General features: G+C 53.2%; 1 long non-coding RNA gene across 1 annotated transcript in view; it reads right to left on the bottom strand.

Moving 5' to 3' along the window:
- LOC116904221 overlaps positions 1-5213 on the bottom strand; it is a 35891-nt gene extending 30678 nt beyond the window's left edge. The window contains exon 1 of the long non-coding RNA XR_004388336.1: positions 4625-5213. This is a non-coding gene — a long non-coding RNA (uncharacterized LOC116904221). The remainder of the gene's footprint in view (positions 1-4624) is intronic.
- Positions 5214-13098: the final 7885 nt, after the last annotated feature.

The raw sequence follows: 13098 nt of genomic DNA on the forward strand, positions 1-13098 counted from the left end.
TCGGAATCTCGGAATCCATTTGCCAAGCTGGATAGAAATGGCTCGGGGTCCCAGGAACTCTGGGGAAAAGCAACACAGGCCTGCAATTCACTTGCCTTTTGCATAGGCAGAAACCACCCATCTGCTGTTTACAGGGGAATATATTTCTCCCTGCTTTGGTAAGGCGGGAGGAATGGTCTATGGGTTGTGCACCAGAGCTTCTACCTCAGAGCCAAGCAAGGCAGAACTTCCCCTGCCTGAAAGAGGAGCAGAGCCCCACACTGGTTTTGGGGACCCTGGTCAGCTGGAGGCACTGGCCGGTCCCTGTGACAACAACATTCTGGTCAGTTTTCTTGACACCTTTCCTGAGCACGAGGCATCCCATTCCGCGTGTCCACCTGGGCATCTCCAGGAAGCCTGAGAACACCGAAGCCTGACAGGTTTGCTCTTCGGTTTCATGTCCAGCCTACAGACATGATTCCATATGTGACTTGGCCAACACAGCTTGCAAGTCACAGGGACTGGCGATTGCAACATCAGCCGTTTGCCTGCTGGGAAAGCGAGGATTGGGGCTTCCTGCCTCCTCAGCTCTTCTCAGCTCCTGATTCTCAGACTGCTTCTCCCCAGCAAAAGCAGTGAAATGGAATTTCAGGAGCCCTCAACTTTCAGGAGTCCTTGACCAGCAAGAGAAAGGAAAGCCAGGTCTGGTGGTTCCGGCTCGTAACCCCAGCTACTCAGGAAGCTGAGGCAAGAGGATCATAAATTTATAGCCAGCCTGCCTTGGGTTCAATCCCAATGAAAGGGGAGGAGAGGGTAGGAGAGCAGAGAGGGGAGGGGAGAGCTGGGTTAAGGAGGAGTAGGAACCCCTGGGTCCCAGGCTCTCTGCTGGGGACCCACTTGGGGTGCTGGACTCCCACCTCCGCAGGTGTCTGGTAAACAGCACCTCAGACTATGGATGGCCCTGTCCCCACCTCCTTTTCCTGCTCACTGGAATCAGCTCAGCGGGCCCTCACTCACTGGTGACTAACCAGCTGAAGCCATGACTGTGGCAGATGGCTGCCTCCAGTAAAAGCAGTCAGACCGTAAATGCCACCACACACCTCTCTGGCAAAGCACAATCAAAACAAAAACCGAGACTGGCTTTGTTTTCCTGCAGTTTTCTCCCTGTTCCCTGGGATACCACTTGGAGACGTACAAAAGAAGATGGAGAAGTGAATCCACAATTCTAGAAAGATCACGACACAACCATGATTTCAGGGGAAAGTCTCAGCCTGCAGAATCACAATAGGGTACCTCAGGACCGAAGGGAGAAAATCACTTCCATTCAGCCTTGTATGACGGGCAGGACAGGAGGAGAGGAATGGGACTCCATTCCTGTCAGCAAGGACAGCGAGGACTCACAACTGAGGCTAGAAAACTCCATGGCCCCAAAGCTCATTCCCCTGACCGTCTTGCTGGGTAACTGGAGCGGTAAAACCCCACTGGGGCTAATGACTCAACTCTGTTTACTTGCTGGCTGGTTTGCGGCAGAGTCTTACTATGTGGCGCTGGTCTAAGAACTGCCCGTAGCCTAGACCGGATGCCTCTTCATGGCTACCTAGGATTAAGCATCTGTGCTAACATGCTGGACTTCAATGAGTACTTCTTCTCCCCTTCCTCTTTACAGACATTTTCTTTAGTGTGTATATGCATGTGCCTAAGTGTTGCACGCGCACCACGTGTGTGCAGGTGCCCGCAGCGGCCAGAGGGTATTGGGTCCTGAGAGCTGGAGTTGCAGGTAGGTGTTGGGGACTGAGCCCAGGCTCAGTGCGAGTGCTGCTAACTAGGCAGCCATCTCTCAGCCTGCGCCTCACGCAGCCCAGCCTGGCTTCAGACTCTCTTTGTACCTAAAGATGACTTTCTCCTCTCCTGCCTCCGCCTCTCAAGTGCTGGCATTCATACCACACCAAGCCTCAACCATACTTTAAACTCAAGTTTCTGTAATTAACATTAGAGCCCATCGGAGCCCCTTTAGAGTTCTTGTATGTGAGTCATGCTTGTGACAAGGACATTTAGTCCAGACTGGCACATGACTGGCTGGAAAGCACACAGATTTCATGTTGGCACTCTCCAGTACTGCTGTCAAACCATCAAAAACTGGGGACAAGCCTACACACACCTTGGGGGCTGAGGAGGTAGAATCACAGCCCCTCGCTCCCATGTCCTGCCTGTACCGTCTTCACGGGGCCTCAGTTCCTGTGTGCGAGACACGGAAAACCTCCCAGGATCATCCTGGGAATTGACAGAGGGGACCCACAGAAACAGACAAGCCCGGAGCCTGTACCTAGCGTGCCCTCGGTACACGTGAGCTGCAGCGGCCGATCACTACTTAAGAGACAATAAGGAGACAGACAGGGAGAGGAATTAAGACCTCGGCTGACTGCTGGGAGTCATCGGTTGGCTGGTACGAGCCAGCAAAACACAGCTCAGTACTCAGTAATGCCCAGAAGCAGCAGTGGCAGGGGCTACCTCACAGGCGGAGTTAGAGCAACAGAAGGCTCTGTGCGAAGGAGGTGCGCAGGATGGCGCTCTCTCCACAGCATCTGGTGAGACAAAAGACTTGATGTATGATTATATGAGAAGGGGCTGTTAGGTACCCTTAGATTTAAACAACAACCCAAATCAAAGTGGGCCAGGAGGTAAAAGTGCTCGATGGTTAAGTGTAGTGACCTGAGTCCAACCCTGGAACCCCATATGGTACAAGAAGAAAACAGCCTCCCCAGCTCGCCCTCTGAACGCACGAACGCACGAACGCACGAACGCACGAACGCACGAACGCACGCACGCACCCTACAAAACCTCCAAGAACCCAAACCAAGTACCTGCGTTCCCAGGACACCCTGGCCAGACAACACCCCGGGTGGATGAGGTCTCTCTGAATGCTTGGTGACTGTCCCACAGGGCTCAAAACTCTGTTTCGCTCAAGTGATGATTTTAACTCCATCCTGAGGACAGGATCCAGGGAGGTGCGGGGCACGGCAGCGGATGACAAAGCCCCAGCCCAGGGATCTGGTCCACTAGAGCCTGCCCATCCCCCTATCCCCCCATTCCCCCCACCACCACTCTGTTCCCTGCTCCCTAGTGGAAAGACGACTTTAGAAAAACAGAAGTACCCTCCATGTCCCGCACTCCCTCTCAGTTCACAGGGGAATTTGACCTTCTAACCTCAATTTCTCCTCCTCTGAGTCTGCGCCTGCCTCAAGGCCCACTGTCAGGCCAAAATATTCCAACATCCAAATGGACCCCAACCAAAACCTCACCTCAGGTTTGTCTTGTACTTGGATGTTTCCCATGCCCATTGGAGAAGCAGCCAGAAAGGAAAAGAGCCCCTAGACCTATGGGGCCACCCTGTCAGGCTTCTGTTCTGGGTCAGCAAAGCAAATGTCATGTGCCAGGCAGGGGAGCCATGGGCCCCGGGTACCAGTCCCTAGGACAGCCTTGGCTGGCTGAACCCCTGCTCAGAGGCTCCCCTCACAGGGCCCTTCCTCTTCACATGGAGTGACACCTGAAACCCTCTTAATGAGTTTGCAGACCTAAGTCCTGTGTGTCTCCAGGTCTGATGATGCTTGCCCAGGACCCTCCAGAAGTCTACAGTGAGCTGAGCACAGGGTTAGATGTGGTCACAGTTCTTGAGTTATTTAATGCCACTTTTTTTCTCCCTGACCTTGGGCTGTGACTGAGAAATAGCATTGTGAATTGCTCCTAACCACGGGGGTTAAGGAGCAGGCAGTGAGGATCCTAGGCTGAAGTTTTCTCTGGGCGTAACTGCTCCAGCATGTGGAAGGAAGTCATAAGCAACAAACAAAAACCTAAACAAGACTGCAGTAGCTCACTGCCAAGCAGCGGCTTCAGGGGAGGGTGGGTGGGGCAGGGCACCTGCAGCTTCAGGCCTAGCCCTGCTAGCCTCAGCTCAGCTAGGCCATGCTGCAGGCTCCCTGGAGCTAGGTCTCCGTGCCAGTCTGTGTTCTGTTCCTGCTGCAGCATCGAGGGCCCCACCTTCCCTTCTCTGCTCTCTCTCCCTCTGCCTTCCCCAGCCACATCTTCCTCCTCAACTCAAGACAGCAACCCCCTCCTTCCTTCCGGCAGGAGACTGGCCAACTCTCCTGATGTGCCCGTGGTCTAGATAGCCCCAGGGCCAGACTCAAAGTCCCCCTGCAGCCATCCTGGTCCTTTCCACTTAGGTCAAACTGAATGAATGACTCAGGAGAGAGTGTCTGCTTCACTAAGACATCAACTTTGGGAGGGAACTCTACGGCAGGGGAGGGAGGGAGGGAGAAGACCCTCAAAGCAGCAGAACTTGTAGACGGCCCAGGTTTTGTTCCAGTCTCTGCAGTGACGACTGCACAGCCCACACGCATCCCACCTTCTAAGGTATTCTCTTTAAGTCACGGAGAAAAAGTTATGTAAGGAGCAGACATACAGCTCCAGCAGAGCGAAGGAGCATTTTGCTCAGCCTTGAGGTGTTTAATTGAATAAGAGCCTCTGGGAGAACAAAGCACCAGCCAACAGCAGTCGTGCACAGAGGCGACAAGATGCACCACAGAAGGAAACGCAGGGAGCGTGCAGCCACCATGCATTAGGAATCCAGCCAGGGAGGTGTGCTTACTCAGCCTGGAGGGGTCCCAAGGTCACCTCTTCCGGATGCTGGGCTGTGAGATGCTGGCTGGTGGGATGGGTAGCGGCGACAAGCTGCTCTCTCCGCTCTAACAAATCCTGCTTTCACCTTCCAAAGGCCAATCCAAGAAGGGGTTTCCTGACCCCTTCAGCTCAGGCCGTTTCTAAGGTTCGGATGCTCCCAGGAGCTCCGGTGATCTTCATGCCTGCAACAGATGGGGACTGGGGCTGGGCGTGTTCCCAGTCCCCAGAGCAGCGCAACAAGCAGCTGGCAGACAGCACGAGCTGGCCTGACACAGCACAGGCGACAATCCTGCTGGTTAGAGCTGGTTTGCTGCTCGAGATGATGGCAGAGCTCGGGCAGATACCCTCGCTGTCTGCCAGGGCTGCAGGAGACTGTCATTAGCACCTGTGTCGGGGGCTGCCTGCCGGGGAGGCAACTGTGCCACACAGGCAGCCAGCAGGAGGGAGGGCAGGGCTGAGCCTTGGAAATCCAGGCAGCGGGAAGAAGAGAGGAAGGAACAGGCTGGGCTGCAGCAGCTCCTGGTCTTGCAGAAGGTCTCTGGGGTCCTTTGGCCAGCACCTTCTCCCCATTATAGAACTTCAGGCAAAGGCTAGTTTAACCTCATACGGAAGCAGCAGCCTGCCTTCTGATCTGAGACTTAATCAGGGCTTGCCCTCGGAGGACAGAGCATGTAGATCTTCTCTTTTGCAAGAATGACAGCTCCAGTCTCAAACACATTCTGCTAGTGAAACCCTCACTGCACCACCCCCCAACTCTCATCAGACAACCTGCGATCCCACGCCCCCTGCACGTGACACGAGACCTTCCTCTTCTGGCTTCTGATGCACAGGTACCTGGAGCCTTTGCGCCTGTTGGGTAGCGCATTCCTAGAGGGAGAAAATGACTCACCTGCTTGAGATTACCACCCCTTTACAAACCAAGCTTTCTCGCCTCACCGCCTCTGTCACACCCTGGGCCACTGTGCCCTGCCCCGTTAGGTCACTGCAACTGCTCGAATCAGACAACCCTGAGCCTGTCTGCCCCCTCAGAGGCACCTTTCCCTGGACTCGCTCCACCTGCCCAAGACTGGCACTTTCCTGAGTGGTCTGTCCCACTGAGCTCGACCTGATGAATTCAGGGGGACTGTGAGCACAGCACATCTGTTCCTTCACAACACACGCCCCTGTGTCTGTGCGTCCCACTACGCCTGCTTAAACAAAGTCCTGGGACCTTTCAAGACCCTCTCTAGGCCCAAAGGCATGACTAACAGCCTCCCAAGGGCCACAAGTGACCAAAGATTCCTATGGATGTGGCTCAAGACAACCTTGGCAACTTAAGATTATGAGATGTGTGTGCATGGTCATGTATGTGTGGAGACCAGAGGACAGCCTATGGTGTTGCTCCTCAGGAGCCAACCGCCTTGTGTTTTTGAGTGTCTCTCACAGGACCTGTGGGTCACAGACTGGGCTAGGCCGTGAGTTCAGAAGCCCCCATCTCCACCTTCCCAGCAAATGCAGGCCACTCCTTCCAGTTTTTAATGTGAATGCTGGGGGGTCAATCTCAGACCAACATGCTTGCGTGGCGAGCACCTTACTGACAGAGCTATGCAAAGCTGTGGCTTTCTTGGAGTCCCTTTCAGCCTAGGAAGGGAACTGGCAGCCACCGTTCACCTGATGATGCCAGCTATCATAAACACCTAAGTGTCCCTTGAAGCTGAAACTGTTTTCTCTTCCATAGCCTGAGCAATGTTACACGATATACTTTCCAGACCTAAACTGCACAGCTCTGTGACCACGACCCAGGTCTGTGTCACAGCTCGGTCACTTCCCTGGGCCTCCTCGGTCCTGCCTCTTAGAAAACCATCAGTGTGGAAATACTGGCTCTGAGCATCTCCCGGGGCCGCCGTTGGGATAACGGATGGACAAGCATTTAGGCAAAGTGAGCATCAAAGCTTATGTGCACGATTATTCTGGAATAATATTCTGGTAGGCAGCACCAGAATAAACACAGAGCTTAGCAAAACCCACTCTGCACACCACTGAGCGGAGGGCTGACATCCTGAAACCAGCCCCCTGGGCATGACACAAGTGGCCCTGCCAGAGACCTGGCCAACCTCAATATTTTCTCCTGCTGGCTCTCCAACTAGCTCTCTGGGTGAGCTGGACCTGTTTTATTTGCTTTGTGCTTTGTCCCAAAGCATAGGACAAGCCTGGGTTAGGGGGGAGCGAGTTTGTTTTGCCTGGAAAAGCTGGAAATGTCAGGGAAATGGGTAGGTGAGCTTCACTTGGGGGCGGGCACCTGAGAATGACTTGTGGAGTCCGTGGCTTTCTCCAGCTCGGGCTGCCTGTCAGGGTCAGGGTATCGCTGAAGAGGCCGAGGGGCAAAGACAGGGGCTGTGTCCGAAGCTTCTGACACACCTGGCCTGGCCGGCCTTCACCTGTGTGAAGTCTTCCTCCTTCAGCCTCCATGTAGTGCTTAGGTGGCCCATGCTTCCCCTTGGGGATACGGGCTCGTCTGCCTTAGAAGGCAGAAGGCAGTTCTCTTGGAAGACAAATGCCACTGGACAGAAGGTTCTGGCAGAACCTGAACACCATTGCTGGTGTCCCAGCCTCAGAAGGAGTCATGGCGGGATGCTCCCTGACGCAAACCCCAGGTCCCCTGCCTCCCTTCTCCAAGTGTCACTCTCAGTTCACTTTGCAGAGGCCAGTCCAGCTCACCTAGCAGGGAAGGACATTATCACATTATTTTCTCCTCTCTGTGTGTCTCTATGTCTCTCTCTCTCTCTCTGTGTGTGTGTGTGTGTGTGTGTGTGTGTGTCTGCAGACCTATGTGTGCACTGTGTGTATACATATGTGTGCATATGTATGTGGAGTCCCGGAGGTTGATACCAGGCACCTTCCTTACTCATTCTCCTCCATGCTTTTTTTGGGGCTCCCCTCGATGAAGCTGGAGCCCACAGGTTCAGCCGGAATCTGGAGAGCCACCTTGAGCCCTCCAGACTCCACCTCCCCAGCACCTTACAGTATAGTAAGCGCTGCCCCACCCCCACCCCCACCCCCACCAGTTCCTTTCTTTTTTTTCTCTAATGTGGGTTCTGGAGCTGAAGCTCAGGCTTCCACAGCAAACACTTCACTGAGCCGTTTCCCCACCCGACTCCCTCAGATGCGTCCTCAAGAAAAAGGAAAACAGGGGTTTGAGAAGCTGGGTTGCCATGGTCACTGTGATGGGCAGTCTCGGTCGTCAACCTGACACACCTGGGAAGAGGGAGCCTCAGCTGGAGCAAGGGAGTAAGCGGCCTTCCTCCACAGCGTCTGCTTCAGTTCCTGCCATGGTGTTGCCTCAGCGAAGGGCTGTGATCTGTCAGCTGAAATAAACCTTCCCCTCCCTCAGGCTGCCTTTGGTTGTGCTCATCACAGCAACAGAAAGCAAAGGAGAAGGGTTATGAAATGGAGACCTTCATGTTGCCGACTGACTCCGTCACAGCCTGACTCTGCACGCACACAGCGCCCTTCGCTGTTCGGAGAGGGTCAGCCTTTTATCTGCCCGCTTTCACTCCTTTGAATCTTTTGGGGTTTTTCCTCCTGTGGTCTGCGCTTACTATTTCTGTAAGGAGGCTATGGGCTTTCGAGATAGCTCTGTGGGTAATAGGTGCTTGCAGTAGAAGCCCTGCAGAGCCGGATGGCCTGGTTCAATCCCTGGAACCCGCATACGGGTGGACTGGACGGCACGCAGACTCCACCCAGCTGGATAATGATAATAATAAAATAAATTTATAAATACAATTGCAGCCATAGTCTCTGGGGCACATGACGTTCACACTAAACTGTCCAGCCAGTTCTGACTAAGCACAGATATTAAGAAGTCACGTTTAAAAATTCAGCGACTTCAAAGACACGAAACACAGTAAATAGTAAATGTGGCAAAAAACAAACAAACAAACAAAAACCCTCAAACCATGCACAATATTTCCTGAGCCATACTAGCGACACACAAGACCAGAAATCCAGAGCACACACATAAAAATCTTGTGCCTTTTACGCCTGTCCGTGGATAACAACCTGGGTGGATTTCTTAGTATCCTAGGACCTATCATAAACCCGGGCCTGCTGGCCATCTTTAATGTGCCTGTAAGATCTGTACAGAGCCGCTGCTCAGTGAATCTCTCTCCTCCCTCCCCAGTGTCAGCGTTACTACCCCTGTCTTACAGCCTGCAGTCTCAGGTCAGAGGCCAGGGCAGCGGAGTTAGTGAGTCACTGAGGCAAGAGTAGCCTCCACCCAGGCACTGACCCAGCACTCAGCTGCCCCGTTCTACGCAGAGTGGCTTAGCAGCTTCCAAAAGCTGACTGGACACCATCCCTCAGGAGTGGCCCACGGCACTTGTAGGAATCCTCAGGAGCCTGCAATGGGTGGCTTACTAGGCAGCTCAGGGTAGGCTAGAACCCCTGCACAGCCGGGCCTTTTCCCCCCCAAGCTGGCTGCCCTTGGACTCAGATATCACTGACCCGAACCCTTAACCTCCAATGACCCCCGCTGTGAAGCTTTGCCATTAAAAACAACAGCAAAAACCTTTGGGCTTTCACTGTTGCTGGGTAGGAACATGAAGGATACAGCTCTGGGGTTGATCTCTGCAAAACCGAAACAAAAACAAAGGCAGAGCTCAGCGTGAATCTGCCAGACGGCCACAACAGGGAGGACGAGCTGTCACCTAAAATCACCATAGGAACCCGAAGAAGACTCTAAAGTTTCCTTCCTCTGTATCAGACCACTCTGTCCCTAGCCATCAGGCCTGCCTGTCTCTCAATATAGAGTGCACTCCAAGGTAGAGTGGCCCAGTCGTATGCATGGAGCTGGGGCATAAGACAGTCTCTTGAACTGCAAAGACATTCAGCATCGCTCCAAACCTAGGCCAGGGCTTCCACAGAACAGTTCTTCATCTGCCAAAACCATCTCTTAATGCCCCCAAGTCTTAAAGAACCTTGAGCTACTGCCTGGAAGCCCACGGCATGTGGGAGCGTACGGATCAGCCTGACCCTGCATTCGAAGCCTGCTGTGTGTGCCAAGAGCTCATGTGTGGACCGTACCACTCATTACTGTTTGAAGAGTCACCGGTTAACACACAGACTTACCACTCACACACAAAAACCCTTAGTCCCACAAGACCACTAGGCCAGCGACTTGCCCATGATACCACGGCTGACTGCTGTGGGACAAGGCAAGAACCCAGACACTCCTGATGCCTACCCTCTATGCCTGAGGATGAAGACAGCCCCGTCCACTTTGCGCATGGCTGGACAAGTCTGGCATGCACTGTCCAAAGATCAGAAGCCACATGTGACAGGGTTTCATGTTTGCTGCAGTAGAGACCTTTATAATAAGATGTTGCATGGAGAAGCATGTAAGGATGTGAGGCAAATCTCTCTCTCTCTCTCTCCCTCTCTCTCTCTCTCCACCCCCTCTTTCTGGGTCCAGCGGTCCAGGCCCCACATCCTCTGCCCCCGTCCTGGTGGCTGACTCTGGCTTGCATCTAATACAGGCCCTTCCTTCCTCACACAGGGCTCCACTCCTAAACAACCCCATCATCCCTGACTGAACGTGACATTCTCGTGCAAGCTCATCTGCCAATCCAGGGTAAAGCTCCTCAAACCTGAGGAGTGGGAGCTGTTGTCTGGGAGAGGAGTCTACTCCCAGCACGGGCTCGGGGAAGAAGGTATTTATACCTGTTAAGACAGGTTAAGACAGGTTGTTCCTGCTCTGTCTCTTAGGTCCCCTCCCAGACTCAAGCTGGTGCACAAGAAAAAGAAGACAGGGAGGACCCCAGCCCAGCACTGTGGACCCCAGAAAGGGAGTCACTCTCAGAGATAAGGAACAAGCAGGCTGGAGTTGAAAGCAGCCACCAAAGAAGTTTCCAGAAGGAAAAAGCTGCATTCGAAGCAATTCTTAAATAGAAGGTTCTGGAACTAGGTCTCCCTTGCAGCTGCAAGTCAGGGCTGGGAGTTGGGTCATCTGTAGTCAATGGCTGATAGGCTGGCTCATCTCAGGTGCTCCAGCTCTGAAGGTCTGTGACCTGAATCACGCCCCGCCCTTATGGCTGAGCAGGAGGACTGGGCTGCTATTTAGAAAGCTCAGGCTTCAGCTTAATCAAAACCACAGGAACACAATGGGCACCTAACGGTTTTCCACACTTGCCCGCAACAAGGCCACCCTGTGTTAGGCCCTGTGGGCTCGTCTTCCCAAGTGCCCTGTGAAGGGTGGAGCTTCTCTGTGGGTTTTCATCCTACCAATGTCCTTTAGCGGCAGCACGGCGTTGGGAAGTCATTTTTTTTTTTTTTTTCGGAGCTGGGGACTGAACCCAGGGCCTTGCGCATGCTAGGCAAGCGCTCTACCACTGAGCTAAATCCCCAACCCCGTTGGGAAGTCATTTAACCAAGTAGGCCTCATTTTTTCTCCACCGTACAATGAAGTTGCCAGACACTTCACGGCGCGGTAAAGGTTAAATCCACAGTGCTGGAGAGATGGCTCAGAGTTTAAGAGCTTTGCTGTTCTGGCAGAGAACTGGACACACCCACACACATAAACAAATATAGAAATAAAACCTTTTTAAAAATGTAATCATATACACACATGCATTTGCAAAATTGCATACACACGCACATCAAGTTTTGCCGAGCAATTCGGTCCATTTTGGTGACCTGTGTGTTAGATTTTAAACAGACCCCATTTGGAGGTGTTGCTATGCTCCAATTGAAAATGGAGAGAACCACAGAGATGCCAAACTTTAAACACGGTAGGAAATGACAGAAAGTTCTGCTACCTCTCTTTTGCTTATGTCTTGACTTCGATATCCAAATCTTACCAAGCCCGGACAGGCAGGCACCAGAGCCTGAGCATGCACAGCCCGGAAAATGAAATCCTCTACCTTGTGATGGTATGGTCTCCATGCACCAGGGCACTGCTTCAGTGCTTCGCTGCTGCCTCAGTCCCCCCTGCTCAGCTCACTGACCACAGCTGGTGAGCTCTGATTAGGCCAGGCTCTGCCCTACCCTGAAGGAGCTTTGGAGTCCAGCATGGGATCAAAGTTCAGACGTGCTCCTGTTATCAGAGGGGAAGGGGCTCCACCGGGCTAGGTGGAGACTAGGTCCGGCTAGGAGGGGCTGAGCAGGGCAGGTCCAGGCTGGGGAGGGTGCTGCAGGCTTGGGCAGAACATCAAAGCAGGGTGGAGTTCAGGGAAATTAGGAGCAAGGCTCAGCTGCACTCGGGCAAGGTGGACAGGATGGGAGTAAGGTGAAGGTTCAGCACAACAGTCTGGTGGCCCTGTGCTCTCAGCCCGGAGGGAGGCTTCCACCCGCAGCCCTGCAAGTCAGTCAGATCCTGTCCTTTGTGCAAATCACTCTGGGAGGGAAGAGGGCACCATGCATTCATAACTGGAGACGTTAGGCTGTGATACAAAGAACAAACAGGCAAACTGGCCTTCTAGCAATCTCTCAGCTCAGGGAGGTGGTGCCCCCAAATATCTAGGCCTCCCAAGTCCTGCCAGGAGCTGGCTCTCAGCCTGACACTCAGGAAACCCAGCTTGTGCTGTCAGACTGGCCCCTGACCTCAGCTTGTCACAAATGGGCAAAGTGACCAGGGCACAGGGCCACTTTCCTTCCAGCCAGGCGTGACCCTTTTGCAGCCACCCAGGGATAAGAGCAGGAAGCTGGGAAGAGCAGGAAAAACCTGTAGCCGGTTTTCTTAGCTAAGAGATTCCATTGTGATTCTTTTTTTCCAAAAACTGAATAAACATTAATCATGGACTGATATTTGAAAACCAGTTTAGCCGTTTTATAAAGAAGCTTCTCCCGGCTGCATGCCACCCCCCAAGAAACCATCTCTACAGGAGGCTGTCATCGCACGTTCACCTGCAGAGGTGGCAGTGGCCAGCTGTGGGGGGTGTGGGGATTTGTGTGCAGAGGTGGAGAAACTGGCGGCCTCAGGCTGTTCCTAGAACCTGTCTTAGCCTGGTCCTAGGATCCCTCCCCAGGGCTAAGCCCTGAGATAGGAGCCCAGAGCAGCTCTGGAGGCGACCAACTTGAAGGAGTTCAAACCTCCCCTTAGCGGCTTAACCGGATGTGAACATGTTCAAAACCTTGATCCCACTGTGACAACTCACTAAATCAAACTTACTTCTAGGGCTCTGCTACATCCCGAAGTCCCACTGATTCAACTTAACCACCTCACTTACAACGAGATGCAGAGAAGGGTCAGAAGGGGTTCTGGGAAGGAGAGAGGAAGTCAGAAGTCTGTGCTCTCCTTTAAGGAGTGGCAGGGATTACCTTACTGGGGGACTTTATAATACTCCATGGCTGGAAGTTTCATAGTTGGCTCCAGTCAAAGACCCCAGTTCAGGCTGTCTTTTGTTCTCCTTGTGTTTCTACTCTCTGTCATCCTAAGTCCCAACATTTCTCGACTGTTCAAAATGGGAG

The sequence above is a fragment of the Rattus rattus genome, chromosome 6, assembly GCF_011064425.1.
Source record: "Rattus rattus isolate New Zealand chromosome 6, Rrattus_CSIRO_v1, whole genome shotgun sequence".
Taxonomy (NCBI): domain Eukaryota; kingdom Metazoa; phylum Chordata; class Mammalia; order Rodentia; family Muridae; genus Rattus; species Rattus rattus.